Source organism: Etheostoma spectabile, chromosome 21 (genome assembly GCF_008692095.1).
Source record: "Etheostoma spectabile isolate EspeVRDwgs_2016 chromosome 21, UIUC_Espe_1.0, whole genome shotgun sequence".
NCBI lineage: Eukaryota > Metazoa > Chordata > Actinopteri > Perciformes > Percidae > Etheostoma > Etheostoma spectabile.
The window spans coordinates 3,463,126-3,486,159 of record NC_045753.1 but is presented as its reverse complement, the minus strand read 5'-3'; the positions used below and the strand labels follow the sequence as shown (position 1 = coordinate 3,486,159).

The following is a 23,034-nucleotide window of genomic DNA, read 5'->3' as shown; positions in this document are numbered from 1 at the left end:
CACACACAACACACACACACACTTTTTGTATATATACAGGCCATGCTACACCCTGTTTCCCAGTCACACCTGACTTGTAAGAGCATTTGTCAACATGATGAAAGTACAGTTTGCTACTGTACAGCAGTGGAAGAAGTATTCAGATCCTTTACTTAAGTAAAAGTATGAATACCCCACTTTTAAAAAATACTCTGTTACAAGTAAAGGTCCTACATTGAAAGTAAAAGCATGAAAGTATCATCAGGAAAATGTACTTGATGTGTTAAAAGTACTCAAAGGAAAAAAATCCTCATATTTAAGAAACTGGAAACAATCAAAACAGTTCTGTCAATCAACAAGTGTTTAATTGGCTAATCATTTCAGCTGGACTTTTTTGCCCATAGTATATATTGTTGGTTAGTTTACTTTATAATGAAACATCGTATTTTAGGAACTTCATGAGTTATGTGTGCAAAAACCTTAACATGTAAAGTAACTAAACCTGTCAGATTATTATAGTGGAATAAAAAGTACAATATTTCCCTTGTAGAAAGCGGCATGAAAAGTAAAGACGGAAGTGAAGTAAATCAAAATTGTCACTTACTGTAAATATACTTACATTCCACCACTGACTCTCAACCAAACAAGGACCAGTATTAACGTTAGGCCTGTTACTGTACTGTGCCATGCATGGCTGACCAGCTAAAGTAGCATCAACACCACAGGCAGCTGCTGGGCTTTCAAAGAGGGGAAGGTCATTTTTGGCCTACATCATAAAAATTGTCCATTTCTATACACGCTTACTAACAAACTTACAAACTGTTATCTATCATGGATAACCCAGACCACCCTCCCCCCCCCCCCCCCCCCCACACTGTTCCAACAGAGGAGCTCTTTCTCAAAGAGACTCCGACAGCTCATCACTGGGCGCTAGATGCGACTTTTTAGACCCCAGACTACTGCATTAAGTGCAACCTTCACAATTGGTTCATTTACATTTTAGCATATTATTTAAGCAGTTGCACATTTTGGTTTTCCCATCCTGTATATGTTCAAATATTTGTTCTATTATTTCATTCCTGTTATTATTATTTCATGTACACTACCGGTCAAAAGTTTGGGGTCACTTAGAAATTTCCATTGCACTCCATTATAGACAGAATCCCAGCTGAGATCAGTTGCATTGTTTTTTTAACCAGGGCAGCAGTTTTCAGATTACATTACGTGCTGACATAATTGCAAATAGGTTTGCCAGTGTTTTTCTAGTTAGTTTTTTAAAATGATATCAGATTAGTAAACATAATGTGCCTTTGGATGATTGAATGAATGGTTGCTGATAATGGGTAATGTAGATATTGCATTAAAGATCAGCCCCCCCACTCAGATCAGCTGGTATTCTGTCTATAATGGAGTGGTATGGAAATTTTTAAGTGACCCCAAACTTAGGACCGGTAGTGTATCTACATTACCCATTATCAGCAACCATTCATTCAATCATCCAAAGGCACATTATGTTTACTAATCTGATATCATTTTAAAAAACTAACTAGAAAAACACTGGCAAACCTATTTGCAATTATGTCAGCACATAATGTAATCTGATTACTGCCCTGGTTAAAAAAAACAAGGCAACTGATCTCAGCTGGTATTCTGTCTATAATGGAGTGCAATGGAAATTTCTAAGTGTCCCCAAACTTTTGACCGGTAGTGTATATTGTATGTATTTTTATTTTTCCTAGTATCTCATTCATATTTATAGTCTGTGTTGTGTGACTGATACGTGTGCTGCTGTAACACCGTAATTTCCCATTTTTCTTGGAATCAATATCTATCTATCTATCTATCTATCTATCTATCTATCTATCTATCTATCTATCTATCTTATAATGCCCTACGTTACAGTGGTGTGAAAAAGTGTTTGCCCCTTTCCTCATTTCCGGTTCCTTGGCATGTTTGTCACACTTAAGTGTTTCGGAACATCAAACCAATTTAAACAATAGTCAAGGACAACACAAGTAAACACAAAATGCAATTTGTAAATGAAGGTGTTTATTATTAAAGGTGAAAAAAAATCCAAACCATCATGGCCCTGTGTGAAAAAGTGATTGCCCCCCTTGTTAAAACATACTATAACTGTGGTTGTCCACACCTGAGTTCAATTTCTCTAGCCACACCCAGGCCTGATTATTGCCACACCTGTTCACAATCAAGGCATCACTTAAATAGGAGCTGCTTGACACAGTAAGGTCCACCAGAAGATCCTTAAAAGCTACACATCATGCCGAGACCCAAAGAAATTCAGCAACAATTGAGAAAGAAAGTAATTGAGATCTATCAGTCTGGAAAGGGTTATAAAGCCATTTCCAAAGCTTTGGGAATCCAGCGAACCACAGTGAAAGCCATTATCCACAAATGGCGAAGACATGGAACAGTGGTGAACCTTCCCAGGAGTGGCCGGCCGCCCAAAATTACCCCAAGAGCGCAGCGACGACTCATCCAAGAGGTCACAAAAGACCCCACAACAACGTCCAAAGAACTGCAGGCCTCACTTGCCTCAGTTAAGGTCAGCGTTCATGCCTCCACCATCAGGAAAAGACTGGGCAAAAATGGCCTGCATGGCAGAGTTCCAAGGAGAAAACCACTGCTGAGCAAAAACAACATCAAAGCTCGTCTCAATTTCTCCACAACACATCTTGATGATCCCCAAGACTTTTGGGACAACATTCTGTGGACCGATGAGACAAAAGTGGAACTCTTTGGAAGGTGTGTGTCCAAGTATATCTGGCGTAGAAGGAACACTGCATTTCATAAAAAGAACATTATACCAACAGTAAAATATGGTGGTGGTGGTGTGATGGTCTGGGGCTGTTTTGCTGCTTCAGGACCTGGAAGACTTGCCGTGATAAAAGGAACTATGAATTCTGCTGTCTACCAAGAGATCCTGAAGGAGAATGTCCGACCATCTGTTTGTGTACTCAAGCTGAAACAAACTTGGGTTCTGCAGCAGGACAATGATCCTAAACACACCAGCAAGTCCACCACTGAATGGCTGAAGAAAAACAAAATGAAGACTTTGGAGTGGCCTAGCCAAAGTCCTGACCTGAATCCTATTGAGATGTTGTGGTATGACCTTAAAAAGGCCGTTCATGCTCGAAAACCCTCTAATGTAACTGAATTAGGACAATTCTGCACAGATGAGTGGGCCAAAATTCCTCCAGGACGCTGTAAAAGCCTCATTGCACGTTATCGCAAACGCTTGGTTGCAGTTGTTGCTGCTAAGGGTGGCCCAACCATTTATTAGGTTTAGGGGGCAATCACTTTTTCACACAGGGCCATGATGGTTTGGATTTTTTTTCACCTTTAATAATAAACACCTTCATTTACAAATTGCATTTTGTGTTTCCTTGTGTTGTCCTTGACTATTGTTTAAATTGGTTTGATGTTCCGAAACACTTAAGTGTGACAAACATGCCAAGGAACCGGAAATGAGGAAGGGGGCAAACACTTTTTCACACCACTGTAGTTTTCAAGAAAATGCTGTGTGACCCTGTCGTACCAACTTGGCGTCTTTTCTTCGTCTTTCCAGTGATTTGACTGTAACATTCACTTGATATCTTCACCGCTAAGGTCTCCTCCGCTCTGATCGCTCTCGTCTGCCCACACCCCATGCCGTCGCTTTCTTTCTCTCTTCCATTGTGTTTGAGGTGTAGGACTGAAGCTCCTTTTCTCGGCCTTTAATGAGAACAGTTTGTAAAGCTGAGGCATTGCACTGTCCATCTCCATTTCTTTAAGGAACACCAAGTAATCACACCGCTTTCCCCTGTTACCCTGGTCTGACTACAGGACTTTCAGATAGGGCTGGGCGATATATCGATATAAAAAATATATCGATATATTTTTTAATGAGATATGGAATTAGACCATATCGCATATATCGATATAGTTTAAATTTACGCTGTGATCCTCCAAGCAAGCAACTGACCTGGCGCTCTCTGCACTGCTCCCCACGCCCCCGCCCCTTCTCACAGAGGGGGGAGGGGGCAGGAATAGACACTCTTTAACAAACATGGAGGAAGCAGCAACGTCTGCGGAGCGTACGGAGGATGAATTGGTTAGTAAAAGAAAAAGCAGTGGCTCAGTAATTTGGAGATGCTTCGGATTCCAAGTGTCAGATGAGCAACAAATGCACGTTGTATGTAAGGAGTGCCATAAACAAATTACAGCCAGGGGTGGAAGCACTACAAATCTGTTTCACCACCTAAAACAGTGGCACAAACTGCAATACGAAGAGTCTGTGAAACTGCGCGCTGCAGAAGCCCCAGCCGCAAGCCATCGACAACCTGAAAAAGCTCCAGCCCCGAAACAAAGTTCACTGCAAACTTCATTTACCCGCCGTGTGCCTTATGAAAAGAAAAGTGACAAGTGGTGTACTATAACTAAAGCCGTGTCCTATCACATCGCTAAAGATATGGCCCCTGTTGCAACTGTGGAACAAGTCGGATTCAAAAAGCTACTGAAAACGGTGGACCCCAGATATGAGCTCCCCAGTCGCAACTACTTTGCACGAGAAGCAATGCCACTAACGTAGACTGAAGTCAGGCAGAGCCTTGCTGAGCGGCTCGCTAACGGGACTCATTTTGCGTTGACCAGCGATACGTGGTCGAGCAGGACATGTGAGCCTCACATGAGCGTGACAGTTCACTTCATTCAAGACTGGGAGATGAAAACAGCGTGTCTTCAAACAAGTTATTTCCCCCAGGATCACACCGGTGAGCATTTCAAAAAAGGTACTCCTGATGTATACAGTATTTATGTTTACATTTTATTTTTATTTAAACAGCTGAGCTTTTATTTATGAACCAGGTGAAGAAACCTGTTAATTATTTATTCATTTGATTTTGCAACTGTTCACTGAAATTGCTGGTTTCAATAAAACTACTTGTGACATCTCATATTTGGCTTTGACTTTGACTAAACATTTGCGGAAAAAAATATCGGGATATATATCGTATATCGATATTCAGCCTAAATATATCGCGATATGACTTTTGGTCCATATCGCCCAGCCCTACTTTCAGATGCAGGAAGTTCAGACCTCAGTCTTCCTGAATCAAAGTGATGGTCATGGCTTTTCAGGACACTTTGGAAGGCCCCCTCTGGAAACACGTCTCTTGTCATCAAATTTCCCTGGATTGACTTATTCTAAGAAGAGCATACAGACCAGGTATTTTTCCGTATATTTTACACTAAATCAAGGGTGTTGATCTGCCCTGCTGTTTAATTCTAAGTTCCTGGGGTAATTCCTCGTAAGGGAGACTTTCCAATGGCTTTGCCAAAATCAGGTCGACATCATTAGCGTTGTCTGCCATTGTGTGCGGTTTTCTAGCTGGCTAGTTCACCCCCTACGACACTAGCCTAGCCTACTGTATGAATGAATGAACAAACAGTCTAAAAAAAGGATATTAAACTCAAAGGGGGAAATGTGGGAATTAAGTTAAACTGAAACAAGGAATGTGGTGGATAATTGTATGACATGTATGATGAAAATAGGCTAGCAATTTCGCCAAGCATCTACCAAGAAATAGCACTTCGCAAAATCCGCAATGGAACTGAGCTCGAATAGATTCAGCGACTTTTTATAATACCAAATCTGTCAATCAAAAGGAGATACAGCCTTTCAACAGACCCTCCATCACACAGAAGCCCAGAGTTCAGGCTAGTACAATACTCTATTCACCCCCAGAGACGCTGAGCGTCCGTGGGCGGGACATAATCGCAGCATTTATCTAGTTTGTCTAGTTTCAAAGCACTGTAAAAGAACTGTTCAAAGCCACCCCACTGAAGTCCATGGACGCCAGGCTTCATCAGGGAAATGGGACGCTACGGGAATGTATGAGAAGGAAAGTCAGTTGACCTGCTATATGTAGCGGATTCTGAACAAAGTTGTCTTCTAGATGAATGTGTTCTAATGCATTTTTAGTCAATAAAATGTTAACACAATAGCACAAATTGAACCATTATTTTTTTGACATTTTAGGGGAAGCCAAGCTTCCCTTGCGGCCTTAACCCTTATATGGTATTCGGGTCGAATTGACCCATTTCAAGTATACATTTTTTCCATAGTGGATTTTTAACATGAATTATAACCTTATTACATAAAACGAATCCCAATTCCATTTTTAATTGTGTTCTAGTAGAGACTGATTGCATTCCCTGAAGACATTATCTCAATTGTTTGAAATTGAGATAAAGACAATATTTGTTAGTAGATTAAGTAAAATTTGATTTCAGAATTTTTAAAACCCCAAATAAGTCACGGGTCAATTTGACCCGAGGGACATGAGAGGGTCCCGAAAGTGAAGACAATACAAGGGTTAAAGAAATCACCTCTGATCCACACTGTAAATAGCGGTACATTACCGTAAATACACACAGTGTTAACCTGGTCGTTACCTGGTTTGTGCGTCCCTCTCTGGGAACATATGGGCTGATGAGGATCAATGGCAGATATGTGCCAGTATTAGCACAGACACTAACGCGGCTAATCGCCTAACTTTCTAAGATGTAGACAAGCGCAACACACACACACACACACACACACACACAACACACACACACACACACACACACACACACACACACACACACACACACACACACACAACACACAAACTGACCTCAATCCCGCTTCACTGGGCCTGTGAATCCAAAGGCACGGATTTTATTTTTAAGGCACCCTTGATCAAAGTCTGGCCGGCACACCGCAGCCAAAATAGTGTGGCTATACACTCAACTAGTGACCTTTTCCTCTCATGTCATCGACAGGATTAAGACAAAAGGAACACATTCATGTGAGGAGAGGCGGCAGGTGAGAGAGAAATACTGCAAGGTTGCTGTAACCCTGCTCTGAAGGGTTTCATCTTAGTCAAACCACACATCCTGAATATTTACATTATATCAAGTGATCCAAGCTCTAAAAGGGGAAAGCTCTCAGATCATATCTGACAGTTAAACTAAAGTTTGCTTATGAGAACGCAAGGAGATCTAGTCTAGCTAGATCTGGTGTGGTGTTGTAGTTTCCAATGTTACTAGTTGTTGCGACAGCATGTGAAAAAACTACAAAGTTTTGCTAGGCAAAAAAAAGAACGTTAATCTCATCGCAATAAAAAATGAACGCCGATAAAAATGGGTTTGCGTTAACGTCGTTAATATCGTGTTTAACTGACAGCAGTACTTAAAAGTTGGATGTTTGAAAATTGGAGACTAACTGTTATGGTTTCTAGGTTCTGTCATACTCCTAGTTTTCCTCATGTCACTTCCTGTCTTGTGTCTGTTCTGTTTCCTGTTTTATTTTGATAGTCTGTTTCTGTTCCCTACTAAATGTACTGTTCTTACATAGCACAGGACCCATTTACACTCATTCATGCGTTACATACAGACACTGTGTGACAGGCGCACCTGCATCAGATAAACACACACACACACACACCCACCAATGGCGCAGTAACTCAGGGTTCAGTGTCTTGCCCAAGGACACTTCAACATGGGACTGCAGGGCCAGGGATCGAACCACCAACCTTCCGATTGGCAGGCGACCACACACCCACAGTGCCCTGTGTTCTCTGAGTTCTAGTCCCATGTCTAGGACTTGGGTTGCTTTCTTTTTCCCCTCCAGCCCCCCCCGCCCCGCCGTCACTGGGTCGTTGTTTGTTGGACTTTCTTGGGACGTCTGGGATCCGTCCCTTGAGGAGGGGTCCTGTTATGGCTTATGTTGGTTTTGAGGTTCTGTTATTGTTTTCTGTTATGCTCCTAGTTTCCTCCCTTGTCTCTTAGTGTTACTTCCGGTTCTTGTGTCTGTTCTGTTTCCTGTTTTATTTTGATAGTCTGTTCCTCTGTCTCGTCCTGTCTGGTTTTCCTTCCTGCCTTGTGTTTTCCCACCTTTGTGAATGTCGTCCCCGCCCTGATGTGTTTCACCTGATGTATTACCTGTTGTTTGCTCGTTACCTCCTGTATTTAACCTCTGTGTTGTCTCCGGTCAGATCCTTGTGTGTGGTTGTTCCTGCGAGTGTGTCCCAGTCTCTGTGTTCCTGTGTGGGTCTTCCTTGAGGTATCTGGGCTCTTGTTTTGTCATCCTGCTTTTTCCCTTTTCTTCATTTTGGACTTAGTTTTTGCCATCCTCATTTCGTACTCCTAGTGTAATTTGTTTTTTGCCTTTTTGGATCCTTTTTGTATTTGCCCTGGGTTTTCAGGTAATAAATCCTCATCTCAACCTTTCTCCTGCCTGCCTTGTCTCTGCATTTGGCTCCACATTCCCAGAACGGTAACACTAATGCCTTTTTCACAAGCAAGGTTCTACACTTGCAGCATTTTTTCACCACCAAAATGATAGTACTGAACAGGATATTAAGTAGCACTAATGTAATGTTTGTCAGGTAACTGCAAATGGTCAATCCCAAAAGCTTGCAAAAAAGTGATCCAATAGTGTTTTAGCTATAGGAATGAAAGAAATACTGAAACTTGGCTAAATATAGTCCATGCTAGACGAAGGTAACCAGATTTCTCAGACAAAATCCGGGGATATTTTCAGCTCAGAAGCGGATTTACCTCCAAAACACGTCATGTTGTTATTTTTGTAAAACTTAAAACGGGGACACTAGACCTGGAGCTGTTTCCCCCAACAGTTAACATTATGGAAAGGATTTCTAAGGCGGTCGACCTTTCTGTTAAAGATTAAGATCTTTTTTTAAAACATAAAAGTCCGCGAAATTGCGTTGGCTAAACCCACCAGAGTCCATGTAAATGATCAGTGATTTAGCATCGTAAAATACGGCTTTCTAAAAAATCTCTGAGCTTGTCTTGAGCGACTATCGGATCCGTTTGGTCAATGTTTTCTTTCTTTCATTCCACTTTCGGGTCTGTCAGTCACAGTAAAAACCAGGGACATTTCCGGGGACAGATCCAGCCGGGGACAGGTCACCAAAACCGGGGACTGTCCCCGGAAACCGGGGACGTCTGGTCACCCTATGCTAGACTGGTTAGCACTAGTCAAAGTGCAGGTGATGTTAGTTGGTTGGAAGCTGTTTAAACATTTTAGTTACTTTTGACTTAATTAGTTTGACACCTTTCTAATGTTAATAAGCTAACATTAGTAACAAGTAAAATAGACCATAGACGTTTCCACTCTTACCTTGTCATCCTGAGCCAAATAAAGTCAAACACACATCCAAAGTAAACCTTTTCTTCTTCTTTTTCTTTTTTTTTTGCTGCTAAGAAAGGGCACCCTTCACGTATTATGCTCACAGCATGGGGTGTTTCTCACAGAATTCACATTATTGCAACAAGACACCCTCCAAAAGCCTCAAACATCCTTTATTTCGGCTCTCAAAAAGAACCACTGCCAGTTTCTTTGCCAATGCAGGTTCATATCTACTTATGTCAACCCTTGATCTAGCTATAAAAATAATTCATGAGACCTGGCAATTGAAGAGAAGGTTTTATTTTCATCATTCCTTCAGAGGAATTCTCTGGTAGCCCTTGTAGTTGAGGTCGGGTCAGTCTGCGCCGCTTCCACCAATGTGACGTGTTCGCCTGTCTGCCCTCAAACTGGAACCAATCAGAGCTGCAACATTCCCAAATGCACTTATGTCTAGTCTCAGGAGAAATTGCTACCACTCAACTACATGTGCATTACAACGCTTCCAGACTCAAAACACAATGTGCAGAATTGAAGGTGCTGTTAGATGTGTGTTTTTCCCCATCAACTGACTGAAAGTGAAAATGGGAAATGGGCTAGCAGCTGCTCAGCAGTACTGTAATGACGGCCTGTATCTCACTTATATTGAACTGAGCTGCTACAGACTGGACGGACTGAACAGAAGCAGCACTGGTCACCTCGAAACCCAACGCAACCACACAAACATCGGCCCGTTAAAAACAACAGCAGCTCAGTGTTAATGCAGATAAGTCCCATTAACCTTTGTTAGCTCGCACTCTCGGCCTCTTTTTCCGTATCCCTGGGTCCACGCTGTCCTTCAGTCTTTCCAACTCTCTCATGAATGTTTGATGCTGCTGCCAGCTGCTCTCGAAGTCTGAGGGCGCCACGTGTTCCTTCTCACAAACACAGGCCTCACGTTATTTTTGCCCTCAGAGGACTTGGAAAACAACAGCAGCACGCATGTGTCTGTATGATAAAAGAAGCACTTTCATGATATGGGTTTTGCTAAGACCGAATAGCATGAGGCGTACAATGACAGTGCTGTTTTAGATGCATAGGAAAGCCATTGTTTTGTGTCCAAATGCAGCAAACAGTGTCTGTCATTTAAAATATATTTCCATCCCACGCAAATCACCTTGACTGCAACATTTCATTTCACTTCCGTTGTCTGAGATTTCTTTTTGAGTGAAGCATCCTTAATCATAAATTCCTGGGCTGCTGTTTGCCAATACAGAGGAGGGGAGGCGAGCATTTCTGATGTGTGTCAGGAAGCTTGGCTACATAAAAAAAAGACCAAAACATTTCTCTCACTCTTGTTTTCCAACCTTGCGCACACACACACACAAATACACTCAGCGAGAGCTTCCACCTATCCTGACACCCTGAGGATTCTCTGAAAGAGCCATATGTCTCCTCCGCGTCGTCACAGCAACAATCTCAGAACCATCATGCATTTCTCTCATAACATGCAAATGAAGCAGGGAGAGAGACTCCATACACTGACCAGCTGACTAACAGGTGCACATGTATGAGTCACACTTTGGTCACAACTGCGCCCTATATGTCTACATTTATTATTACTATAGCTGCTCTAACATTCAACATCAAACATTAAATTCTGCCTTCTACACATAAGAATTAAACTCAACTTTCGGTTGGAATTAGATTAGATTAGATTAGATTAGATTAGCTTCAACTTTATTGTCATTACACAGGTACAGGTACAAGGCAACGAAATGCAGTTTGGGTCTAACCAGAAGTGCAATAGCAGTAAGTGCAGGATATACACTGGTTCCATAAGTGCAGGACATGGATATGTACTGAATAAATATAGAAATGAATACTGTTGTAAACAGAATTTTTACGGATAGATTTGTCCTATGAATATAATATGTAGATGACTAGTATTGTGAACAAGATTTACAGCTGGATATGTACTGAATGTAATATACAGGTGGATATTACTATAAATAGAACTTTTACAGATATGTACAATGAACATAATATACGGATGGTTGTTACTATAACAGAGTTTACAGGTGAATGTGCACTGTGGATATATGTACAGATGGCTATTACTATAAACAGAATTTTTACAGATAGACATATATAATAAATTAGGCTAAAATGAGCAGTATAACAATGATTTAAAATAGTACAACTAAAGTTTGGGCAGAAGCTATCCGAATTAAAGTGCAGCGGAAAGTAATTGCATATTGCAGTTAAAGTACGGTATTGCAGATGTATATGTAAACAATTGGTACTGTAAATAAACAGTCCGCAGTGCAAATTGATATACCAGTCAAGGTCAATGGAATGTAAATATGCAAGCTTACTGAATGCAAGGGGTGTGCTAGCAAGCAAGCACATAAATCACCAGTCATCATAGGCTTATTGGTGTAGCCTGATAAGGAGAGACAGAAAAGTAAAGACCAATTATGCATATTCATTTTTTTTTTAAATCTATATACTGTATATGTTTTGTTTATTATGGTTCTTTTATTATATACATCAACCTATATATGTAAAAGAACCATAATAAACAACAAGACAGCTTTAAGCAATTTCTTTTCTTTTTTCTTATGCATAACTGCTCTTTATTTTTCTGTCTCTCCTTATCAGGCTACACCAATAGCCCTATGATGACTAGTGATTTTTTTGTTTGATTGCTAGCACACCCCTTGCACACTGTATATATTATGATAACTGTGTAATGAATAAGACATTTGTATAAGCAATTTTGACTCATTTTGCAAATTGTGACTTATAAATGTGAGTTATTTGGCGTATTTGGTCTTTTAGTTATGCTGGATGTCAAATCTCGTTGAAAAGTCATAGCACACCATTCCGGATCATTAGACACGTTTTGTTGTATTTTGTGTGCGCGTGTTGGCAACGCTCCGGGACTAGTAGTGGAACAAAAATCTGGCGGAATAATAATAATAAGTATGGGCAATAAAAGTCATTGCGCCGATTGCTGCTATTGCAGCACATCGGCACACTGAATAATAGAAGAAGAAGAAACATTTGAATTTCAACAGTGCCTTCTCTGGCCCTAAAAGAACAGAACAGTTATGCGTTTGCATGTGTTGGTCTTTCTCTCTTTGTACTGAAGGTCAGGCTGGGCTCAATTAAACCATGTAAATCTATCCTGATATAACCTCTAAATACAATTACTAACCTTGGAAATGAGCATAATATCAGCTCTTTACTATTTCTCCAGGCCATAACGTGCACTGAGCGAATAGTGTGTCTTGTCATTTAGGAAAACATACAAAAGTTGTCACCCGATGTCTCATTGCTCACCTTGGTGAAGATGTGAGTGCCTTAATCAGGGAGTTTGGGGTGAGTCTAATAGATGGCTTTGAGGGTTGCATGCATTAGCGTGTTTTCTGTGTTCTTTAACCAAAGAAAGAAGCCTGATTAAACTCTTATTATTAGAAATACACAGCCATTATGTAGCTCTAGCTACCCACTGAAATGAGACAGTACTTGTGTGGCTGTTGGGTGATGTTGATGTTATTAATACGTAACATTGCATAACCTAAATACAATACAAAGCAAAATGAACCGTAACTTTGTATTTTCTACAATTCAATGCCTATTAACCCTGCGACCTCACATAGCTCTGGTCATGTGTTAATCAAGCTTTATTCATATAGACTAACCTATATTTACCTGGATACTATTATTTGTTTTTTATTTACCAACACATGAACAAATTAAGAACATATCAGAAATAATCAACCCAAAGCTAGTTAAAACAATACACAACTTACTATACAATCTTTGTACATTTGATTGGTTTTGTTGTTTTGGTGATTGATTTGATTCTGTTTTGGTGATATCCTGCCTGCCTGTTCTAACCACTTGCCTTTTACAAAGTCTGCAGAATGCTGTGGAAGAACAGCTGGCACCACAAAGGGATGGATGGGGACCTGGTCTGGAATGAAAGGGGACAGGTCCATGATGTTGGGATCGTCAGCGAAGGTTCCACTGTATCCGAGGTGGATCAAATATAAAACATTCCGTTTGGTATTAGAAAAATACTATAATGGGTGAATTTGTAACGATATGATGCTATTAATAAGCTTGAATCAGCAAACAATGATTCCGGGCTTGTGTTCGCTGAAAGGCTAACGCGGCGGCCACCGACACGCTCCTTTAGCAAGTAACAGTTAACGTCAGTCATGTTCTCTTTCTAACGATTTTGAGTTGTTAGTAAATAGCATGTCCTGAGACTAATTCTGGTTCGATAGTCAAATAGTCTGTTCATTGGTCAACTAACTAGACTAACCCCGGGTTTCAGCCGGTTCAGACAATTTGAAGATTACCTGCTCTGACTGACCAATGCTTTGATCTGAAATACCCCAAAATTCTTAAATACATTTTATGAGGTATTTCAAAATTGTGGAAGTGGATTCTGGAAACCTTTCAGCAAAGGTGCAAAGACTAAGAAACAATGTGGTCATGTAGTCGCTGAGAACATACGTGACTCATACCAACGGAGCCGTGTTTGGAATGCGATGAAAGACTGATATTATTGAGGTTCTGGGCAGAAACTTGGAAAATCTAAAGCTCCGTTTAATCCGACGATCTCCAGGTGTGGTCAGGCTCACAGTGTTGGACAGATTTCAATGTGTTGTCACTCATTTACACCTTGCATTAATAAGCCTTTTTTCTATTTCTTTTCATTTATAAGCCGTTAAGCATTTGATTTTACAAGTTTGAAGTTTACAGGCCGTTTCCCAACAAACGACTTTAATGCATTTTAAGTTCATTTTAAGTTCAAAGTATTGGGAATTGTTAGAAATAGAGGAATCTTTAAAAAGCACTCCAACACAGATGACAGAAGAGTGAGTCAATAGTGGGGATGATTTTAATTTTGCCTTATTTTACGGATTGGGATTTTAAGCAGTAATCATAATTTTGATGTGAAGTTACTCAAAGGGTAATTCCATGATTTTTGAACCTGGGTTTTATTTTTCCATGTCATACAAGTTCTTTATCCCTTGGCCATTTAGTTGTTTATCCCTTTTTAAAACATGACTCTGGGTTGTCCTTTTATCATTATATTTTATTCAAAGTACATGTGTGTAAAATTTATGTCTCACCCGTTCTGCAGATGGTGCCGTGTTGTGTAAAGGTAGAACGCTAAAACATAACTTTTTTTTTGAGTGTAATTAATTGAAATGGCCGGAGTGATGATTTTGCATCTAACAGGTTCAGATTGTTATAAGTGTCTAGCAACATTGTGAATAGGTTATAAGTGGTAAGACGTTTGTCAGTGGGTTAAATGAACATAAAAAGCGCAATTTGTTGTGAATGATTCAGTTGGCTCCAGTTCTTTGAGAAAAGTGGCCAAATTCTCAGGTTTTGCCAAAATGTCTTGCTCCAATGCACCTTATGCTTATTTTTTGCTTATATCGCTGTCAGTGATGTTGCTGCTGGTGTTTCACATGTGCATGCAGAGCTTAAATCAGCTGTTTTTCCTTATATTAGACATTTTAATATACAGTACCTCAAATCTGAAGCAGCAACCCTATTTTGGTTTGTCTTTCTGGCAAATGTCAAATCAAATTGTCATGTTTTGTGAAATCTTGGTCATACTTTTTTTACGTACATTTTTTTTACGTTAACATTTACTGAAATCAAGTAGAAAACTCCTGTGCAATGTAGTAAATGGAGTAAAAGAAATAAGTCAGTAGAACACATTTTAAATAAATCATAGGCAAGTATTCAGTTATATCCTACCTGAATTTCACTGGTTTCAGTTGTATCTACTCACTTTCTTCTTTGCCTTCTGCTAATGTTTTCTATCTGGTTTCCTCATTTTTTCAATTACATATATTTAATACTATTTGGTAATTGTACTAAATCAATTCATTCAGACATGATTACATATATTACTAAACTCAACTCATTATTTATGGCTTGTTTTACTTGATTTCAAAGCTTTGACATCTACTAAATAATTTTGAGTGTAAAAATGTTTCCCTGTTTAAATGACGTAATGTGCTGGGTTTTTTTGAGTGTATGTTGTTCTTTTGTGTTCCTGAGAAGCAGTTTGAGCTCTTTTCGATTGACAGTGCTGTTTTGTCTTTGTCTGTGAAGGCTTGCTTTTTCCAATTTATTTTGTTTTTTTATCTCTTTTATTGTTAGGGTAAACAATAAAAAATGTCTTGTGTACCACATCGCCAGAGCAGAATTCTATTCAATCGGTTGTTTCAGCAGCATCATCGTGCACTAGTGCATGAAATATAGACCAGTCTGTACACATAAAACCCCCCTTTAGTGTATCAATGGAATCATCTGTCCACACATTAACAGTCTTATGTTTTGGTTTATTTGACTTAAAAACCAATTTATAAGAGGGAGATTAGGTGTATTGTGGTCTGAGTTAAAAAGAGGGTTTTGGCTTTGCAGAATATGCATACTTAATATTGGATACATAAAGGGGACACGTGTATGCCAGGACTACCAGCTAGCTTGCAGTTTTGTACGTAACAACTGAGATAATGTTTCAACCACAGATGGTTGAACAGGTCAAAGCAAAGAAGTTAAAAAATCTCCAGGTGGAAAAAGTCTCCTCGGTTTTATTGACAAAAAGTGCATTGGACACAGACACTGGCTATCATTTTTCAAAAGAGGAAACCGCAGTTGCAAGTTTGAAAAAAACTATTACAGTAACAAAAACAATTTACATTGCTTATTCAGTACATGTGTGTAAAGGCCAGACAGTAAACTCTGCTAAACTCTATAGTCCATTCAAACTTCCTTTCTCCTCAGCCAGTGTCTTATGTCACCCGTCCGTCTCATCTCCAGTCCTCCTGCTCTCCTCCACCACTGTCCTGGCTCCGTACAGACAGAACTGGGTCATGGTGAACCTGAGGCCAGTGGCTCCTCTTACTTTAGCTCCAGAGTCAGGACATCGAGGCCTTGAATGAACATTGGCTCAGATGTTAGCTATCACTGTCAGCAGAGCTGCTCCTAACCAACCGCCAACCCTCGGAGCAGTTCACGTAAACAATGAGTTTTTGGACCCACAAACGGGTCAATAACACACTTTTCTTTTCTCAAATGCTGATTTGAGTTCAGTGTGTTTCTGTGGGTCATAGTTGTGCAAAGCATTTGCTCTGGGCTGTAGATGCTCTGTTAGCGATGGATTCAAATAGTATACAACATGTTCCTGCCTCAAAGCCAGTGTTGGAGGTTATTTATTAATCCAACAGATACCACAGCTTCTTTCTTACAGTTTTGACAATCTCATAATTCTTTTGATAGAAATTGGAGGAATTTCAATCATAATTCACGTGTATGTCACCAGAACTAATTTCACTAAGGGCCACGCTGGCAAACGAGAATCACATCAAGCACCAGACATGTATAGCTTACTGGCATGTTTATATTTAATCTGTCATTTTTCATATTTTTGACTGTGTTATTGTCTCGAATAGTCTTCTTACTTATAGTTTGGTCCACATTAAGATTTAGAAAGATGAAGAATAACAATGTATTGACCTACATTGATATGTGGGCAGGATAAAAAGTTGCTAGGGGCCAGATTTGGCCCACAGGCCTCGAGTTTGACACGTGTTCTAGAACAGGGGTTCCCAAAACTTTCAGCCCACGACCCCCAAAGTAGCGGTGCAAGTGACTTGCGACCCCCCCACTATAAACGTATATAAACATTGCGCGCAACCGTGCATGCACTATAGGCGTATCCAAACACGAGCATATTGACAACACAAAATAACACAACAGCCATGACATTATTCTACAGTAATTTACTCATTACTTTAATTTGAACTTAATCTCACCTAATGAGATGGATGTGCAATATGATTGGAGCACAGCAAGTCTAATCTTGGTTTAATGTTGGAGACCACTACTTGGAAAGAAAGAAAAATCAAAAGAGCTGTTCTCTGTTTATTTATTTGCTTGGTTGTATTTTAAATTTAGCCACTAGTTTTATCTTGTGTTAAAATCATGGCTAACATATGCTATTTCTAATCGTTTTTAAGTTTTTATTTTATTTCTGGAAATCAACTCGCGACCCCCCATCTCTGGCTCGCGACCCCCCTCTGGGTCCCGACCCCCACTTTGGGAATCACTGTTCTAGAAGATGCACACCTCTCCAGTTGCTTCTCCTTCAGCTCCGTAAAATGCTAACCTCCTGCTGACTCTGCTAGCCTGTGCTACCTGCGTGTCCAAATCCACTTTTGCTAGTTTAACGGCGGAAAAAAGGGTCCATGCGCCAGGTGCATGGTTCAAAAGGGTTGTATTTAGTGTCTTCAGTAACTTATAGGTGTGTTTTGGGCGTAACATGCAATAAACCAATCAGAGCGTCATCTCCCATTCCCTTTAAAAGCCAGGCGCATTGGTACCTTGGCGCATGGCTATTGTGATGGCCGATTTGCAAAGCAATATTTTTATTTTTCATCTTTTACATGTTTGTGTGCTGCTGCGCTTCCCTGTGTGTGTAACAAGCATAGTGTGCGCACGCATTGCATAAGCTGATTTTACTAACATTGAAAATAACACTGAAATTCTGCGTTATTGACTTTAGACCAGGTTATTGTTGGTCAATGGCGCGATCACTTCCGGCTGCATCAAGATAGCAATACGCCCAGAATGCACCTGAACACACCTCCATGCATGACCAGCATGCCCATGGGGGCAAAGATGGGCGCAGGTGCATTTGCTATTTAACAGCGTGAGCGCTGGACGGGGAATATTGACCACTGAAAACTAGAAAACACACTTGTAACGGGCTTTGAGCTGTGCCGGGTGCAAGATAGGGCCCTAGTAGTAAAAAAGAACGCTATGTTTATATAATTTTTTAGAATATTAATCTGAGCCTGACAAGCTGGACAGTTGCCCTATTAACTTAGCTTGTTTCTGCTGACTGCAGCGACCCCCCTTAATACTGGACCAGTGTCAAAGATTGTTGTTTAACCCTTGTGTTGTCTTCCCGAAAATCAACACTTTTTGACAATTTTGACCATTTTTCAACACTTTTGCTGCTTTTTTTCAGTGTTTGTCACTTTTTTTGACGTTTTCAATACGTAACACTAATTTATTAACTTTAGTTTTACAGTAATTTTTGGAATTTCTGGTCAATAAACCTAATTTATAGGAAAACGGGTTAATTTGACCCGAGGACAACATGAGGGTTAAATCATTCACTTAGACACAAAACCATAGGAAAATAGTAGATACGTAGTTACACTTTAATATAAGGCGATTGGCCCACTGCCCAATCAATTAAGTAAGGACTCACTATGACTCAGCAGGCAAACATAAAACTGTTTTCAGCTAAAATGAGAACTTTGTAAAAAGGTTTTCATATTGTGCTCAACATTAAGTATAAAGCTATAAAAAGTCAGCATCCTGATTTTTTTACTTACTTTACTCTTGACATTTGTCCACACAATCAACACAAGGTAATTGGCAGTTGAAAAGTATATTACGCAGCCCCCCCTCTTTAAGCACCCAAAACACACACACACATGCAATTCAGGGGGGTAGCACAGGTGGTGCAATTTGGGGGTTTAGTGCCTTACTCAAGGGCACCATGGCAGTGCCAAAGAGGTGGTCTGGCATCTCTCCAGCTGCCGGACCACACACCTTACAGGAACTGGAACCGGATCCCAAGCCAAGTCCACACACACTGAGCCCCATGTAGAAGACAGAAAATAAAAGCATTTTTCGGATTAGACATATGAGCTAGTAAGTCTTAATATCATGTTAATATCATAAGATCATACTGTTATTTTGTTTGGCTGCCTAGCTTACATACTTATTCCTATTTTCAGTACATTAAAAAGACACAACCCTCATACTAAATACAGATTATCTGTCTTACAGTCCCACTTTGACATAGAGAAATCCAAACCTGACAGGCCTACAATAGCTAGAGTGTCAGCGATTGGTCAAGTGCTGAGGTTGATCTAGATCCTCTGACTGATTGGTCAAATATCTCCCACAATATTCTCTGACCGAGGAAAGAAGACTCAACAAGGGCACCGGAAGTTGAAATGGTGGGCAGGAGGATGGAGGGAAAAGGGGCAGAAAGGAAGGCCAGGTACACACACACACACACACACACACACACACACACAACACACACACACACACACAATGTTTGGCTGGGAGGAGTGTTCTCCAGGCTCTGCAGGGCTAAGGTAAAGAGAGAGCTTGTTTTCTTCTCTTCTAGTCCAACTGCCAACAGAGTAGTGCTCCCTACAGGCCGCAGCCACACCTCAGTGTGAAGGCAAAGACCGTAAAAACCCCACACCATCCTCAGACAGGCCTGGAAGGCTCTAAATACCAAAGAAAGCAGGAGTGCAGATTTGACTTTTTCACCCTGAACCATGACTGCTTCAAAGCCAGGCATTATGAAGGGCATGCGTTGCCTATGACCAGTCTGCGTCATCCGCTGCGTGTATCTGTGACAGCGTACAGTGCCTCAGGACGGGTCAGAGAACATCTCAACATGGTGACGGCATCCAGGGTTCAAATGAGTGGATACATTAGTGACTGCTCTGAACCCCAGTCGGCCTGACGACTGGCAGCGTTCAGAACATCTATCGCCATACCTCCACCACTTCCTCGTGGGGAAATGCAGAACTACACGTGATGTGATGCTACTTTCCACGATTTATAGAGGTAAAATTGAGGAATAATTGCCTGCCTCTGTGTTACATAATTTACAGCCCAAAGTACTGCTTGAGGATTAGACTCAACAGAATGATAGTCACGGTTGAATGTGGCTGAAAATAAAAGCTACAAGAGTGGGAGGAGCTCGTTTTTGCTAATAAAAGGGACTCGGGCAGATGTAAAATTTTGTGCTTCATGGTCATGTGGAGCATCATTAGATTACATTTGGTCATGCTGCAAATGACGACTCAGTCAGCGCCACAACAGCACTTTGTGCAGTTGACAGGCTGAGTGCAGCATTTAAGTGTGTGCACCCATGCGTGGATGACAGTAGGACTGTAGAGCAGAGCAACGGTGTGTGGGAGAGGCAGAAAATGTGTGTGCGAGACCCCATTGGGCCCAGTGCGTTAGGGAGAATAGGGTGACTCATCTTAGCCTCTGGCACTGCCTTTTAAAATACACCTTTCTTTCCTTTCTTTTCATCTCATCAGCTCACTTCACATGGCGTTCAAACCATTCTAAAATCAACTTTCCGCCTCACAATGTTAATTGTGCCTCTTCACTTGTTGAAAGCGGAAAGAAGAGGGGAGAGGGGAGAAGGCTGAGGATGACGGAGAGTAGTAGAGACGGGCAGACGGGCTCCGCAGACGAGCAGCAGCGAGGACAGAGAGCAGAGCAAACGCTGAGGCTCATTCATCCTCACAGCGTTCATGGAGATCCAAAAGACAGGGGGGACAGACTCCACCACTGAGACAGTCTCACCTCCTCTGTGCACGCAGCAGGGGGGGCTTAGGAAGCCACTTAGCAGTCCATTCCCAAATTCTGGCCCATGGACAAGGACACTCATAGGACTACTAGTTTTGCACACTTATGCCTGTTGGTCATCCTACCCAGTATCTGTGTCCTGTATCTGAAGTGGGGAGTCACACCATTTCAATATAACTGCACAGTAAATAATTCTTATAATACATACAATACAATATGTGTAAGACATAACTAATGGCTGAATGGTCAATATAGTCATCTGTGTCCATCCATGTCCCAGAAATGCTTGTTACTAACCTAGCTCTGGGGAGCTTATCCCCCGGAGTCCTTATGTCTTTTCCTTATGTCCTGCTACGCCCTGCTACGCTCTGCAGTGCCCTGCTAAGTCCTGTAACACCCTGCAGTACCCTGCTACATACATTTCTTTCTTACCCATACTGTCAAGATAAAGACAAAATATCTCTTTATTAAAACAAGGCACTTTGTGGTGTCAAAACAGGCTTGGATAATAAAACTGGAACACATGTAGGCTACACGCTCCACAAGCAAAAAAACAAGAATAAAGTCCATAATACAAGACAGAACCAAGTAGGCACGGGTAAGGCAGGATACAGGCACACGGCTGCGACAATGGCACAGACTAGGCCTACTACAAGTTATAAAACAGAGCCACTAAACACAGCACTGAATTATATTAAATCAAATGAAAGTGAAGCAAGCCAGTCAGTTCTGACACAAACATTGAAATAGAGAAATGCAGCCTTAAGTGTTAGTAGCACGGCAATAGCAAATTTAAGGCATAAAGATATTGGGCCGTATGTATCGAAAGTTCTTAACAGCGCCTAATCATTTTATAACAATACGGTGGGATAATTAAATATAGGTGCAACCTCTTTCTGGTTTTCCAATAAAAAGGCTTTACACGCATGTAAAAACACAATTATCTCCAATAATTCGTATAATTTTCAGTTGAACTGTTACTAAACATTTGACGCCAATATACTGCACAGCAGCAGCATAATAATAAATCAGCATTCTTACCTTGTTCTGCGGTTATAACACAAAAAATCCTCATCTCCAAAACGTCTACCAGGAAAAGTGTGACCCCGCGGCTGCAGCACTGAGTTGACGTTGTTAAGGTTCCCTCCGCGGCCGCCCTGGTGCTGCTAGCTTGGCTAACAGCATTAGCTGCCTGGTGGTCTGGTGCTAGCAGGTCGCTCAGGGAGTGTAGAGGTGGTAGAGGTGCTGCTAGCTCGGCTAACAACATTAGCTCCCTCGTCGTCTATGGCTAGCAGGTCCCTCAGGGAGTGTGGAGGTCGAGAGGTGCTGCTAGCTCGGCTAACGACATTAGCTGCCTGGTCGTCTGGTGCTAGCAGGTCGCTCTAGGAGTGTGGAGGTGGAGAGGTGCTACTAGCTCAGCTAACAACATTAGCTGCCTGGTGGTCTGGTGCTAGCAGGTCGCTCTGGGAGTGGAGAGGTGGAGAGGTGCTGCTAGCTTGGCTAACAACGTTTAGCTGCCTGGTCGTCTGGTGCTAGCAGGTCGCTCTGGGAGTGTGGAGGTGGAGGGGTGCTGCTAGCTCGGCTAACAACATTAGCTCCCTCGTCGTCTATGGCTAGCAGGTCCCTCAGGGAGTGTGGAGGTGGAGAGGTGCTGCTAGCTCGGCTAACAACATTAGCTGCCTGGTGGTCTGGTGCTAGCAGGTCGCCCTGGAAGTGTGGAGGTGGAGAGGTGCTGCTAGCTTGGCTAACAACGTTAGCTGCCTGGTCGTCTGGTGCTAGCAGGTCGCTCTGGGAGTGTGGAGGTGGAGAGGTGCTGCTAGCTCAGCTAACAACATTAGCTGCCTGGTGGTCTGGTGCTAGCAGGTCGCTCTGGGAGTGGAGAGGTGCTGCTAGCTTGGCTAACAACGTTAGCTGCCTGGTCGTCTGGTGCTAGCAGGTCGCTCTGGGAGTGTAGAGGTGGAGAGGTGCTGCTAGCTCAGCTAACAACATTAGCTGCCTGGTGGTCTGGTGCTAGCAGGTCGCTCTGGGAGTATGGAGGTGGAGGGGTGCTGCTAGCTTCTTTCGGTTACAGGTGCTGAGTTTTCTGCTTTCGATCTTTTAGGCTGTTTAGCCTATGGTTGATTTATTAAGAAATTCAAAATGCGCTTTTGTGCCATGCCTAGCGAACGTCTGTACTGAAAGTTCCCACAACTCTCTTCACTCATCATTGTCAGAGGCCTCTCTCATGCCCAAATCGGCAGATTTTAATCATATAATGTGTTTATCTCTTACTAATCAAATTGTAAAATTTATTACATTTAATTTCTAATAAAAGGGATTAGGTTTATATTAATAGGGGCCTAATCAATTTATAAAAAAAATTATATATATATATATATATATATATATATTTTTTTTTTTTTTATTATGGGTGT

General features: G+C 41.4%; 1 long non-coding RNA gene across 1 annotated transcript; it reads right to left on the bottom strand.

The window, feature by feature from the left end:
• Positions 1–568: 568 nt before the first annotated feature.
• LOC116671715 (uncharacterized) lies at positions 569–13,347 on the bottom strand. Its single transcript, XR_004327337.1, has 4 exons — positions 13,191–13,347; positions 11,704–11,709; positions 8,299–8,305; positions 569–578 (listed from the first exon to the last, which is right to left on the bottom strand). It is a non-coding gene; the product is annotated as an uncharacterized LOC116671715 (long non-coding RNA).
• Between the last annotated feature and the right edge of the window lie 9,687 nt (positions 13,348–23,034).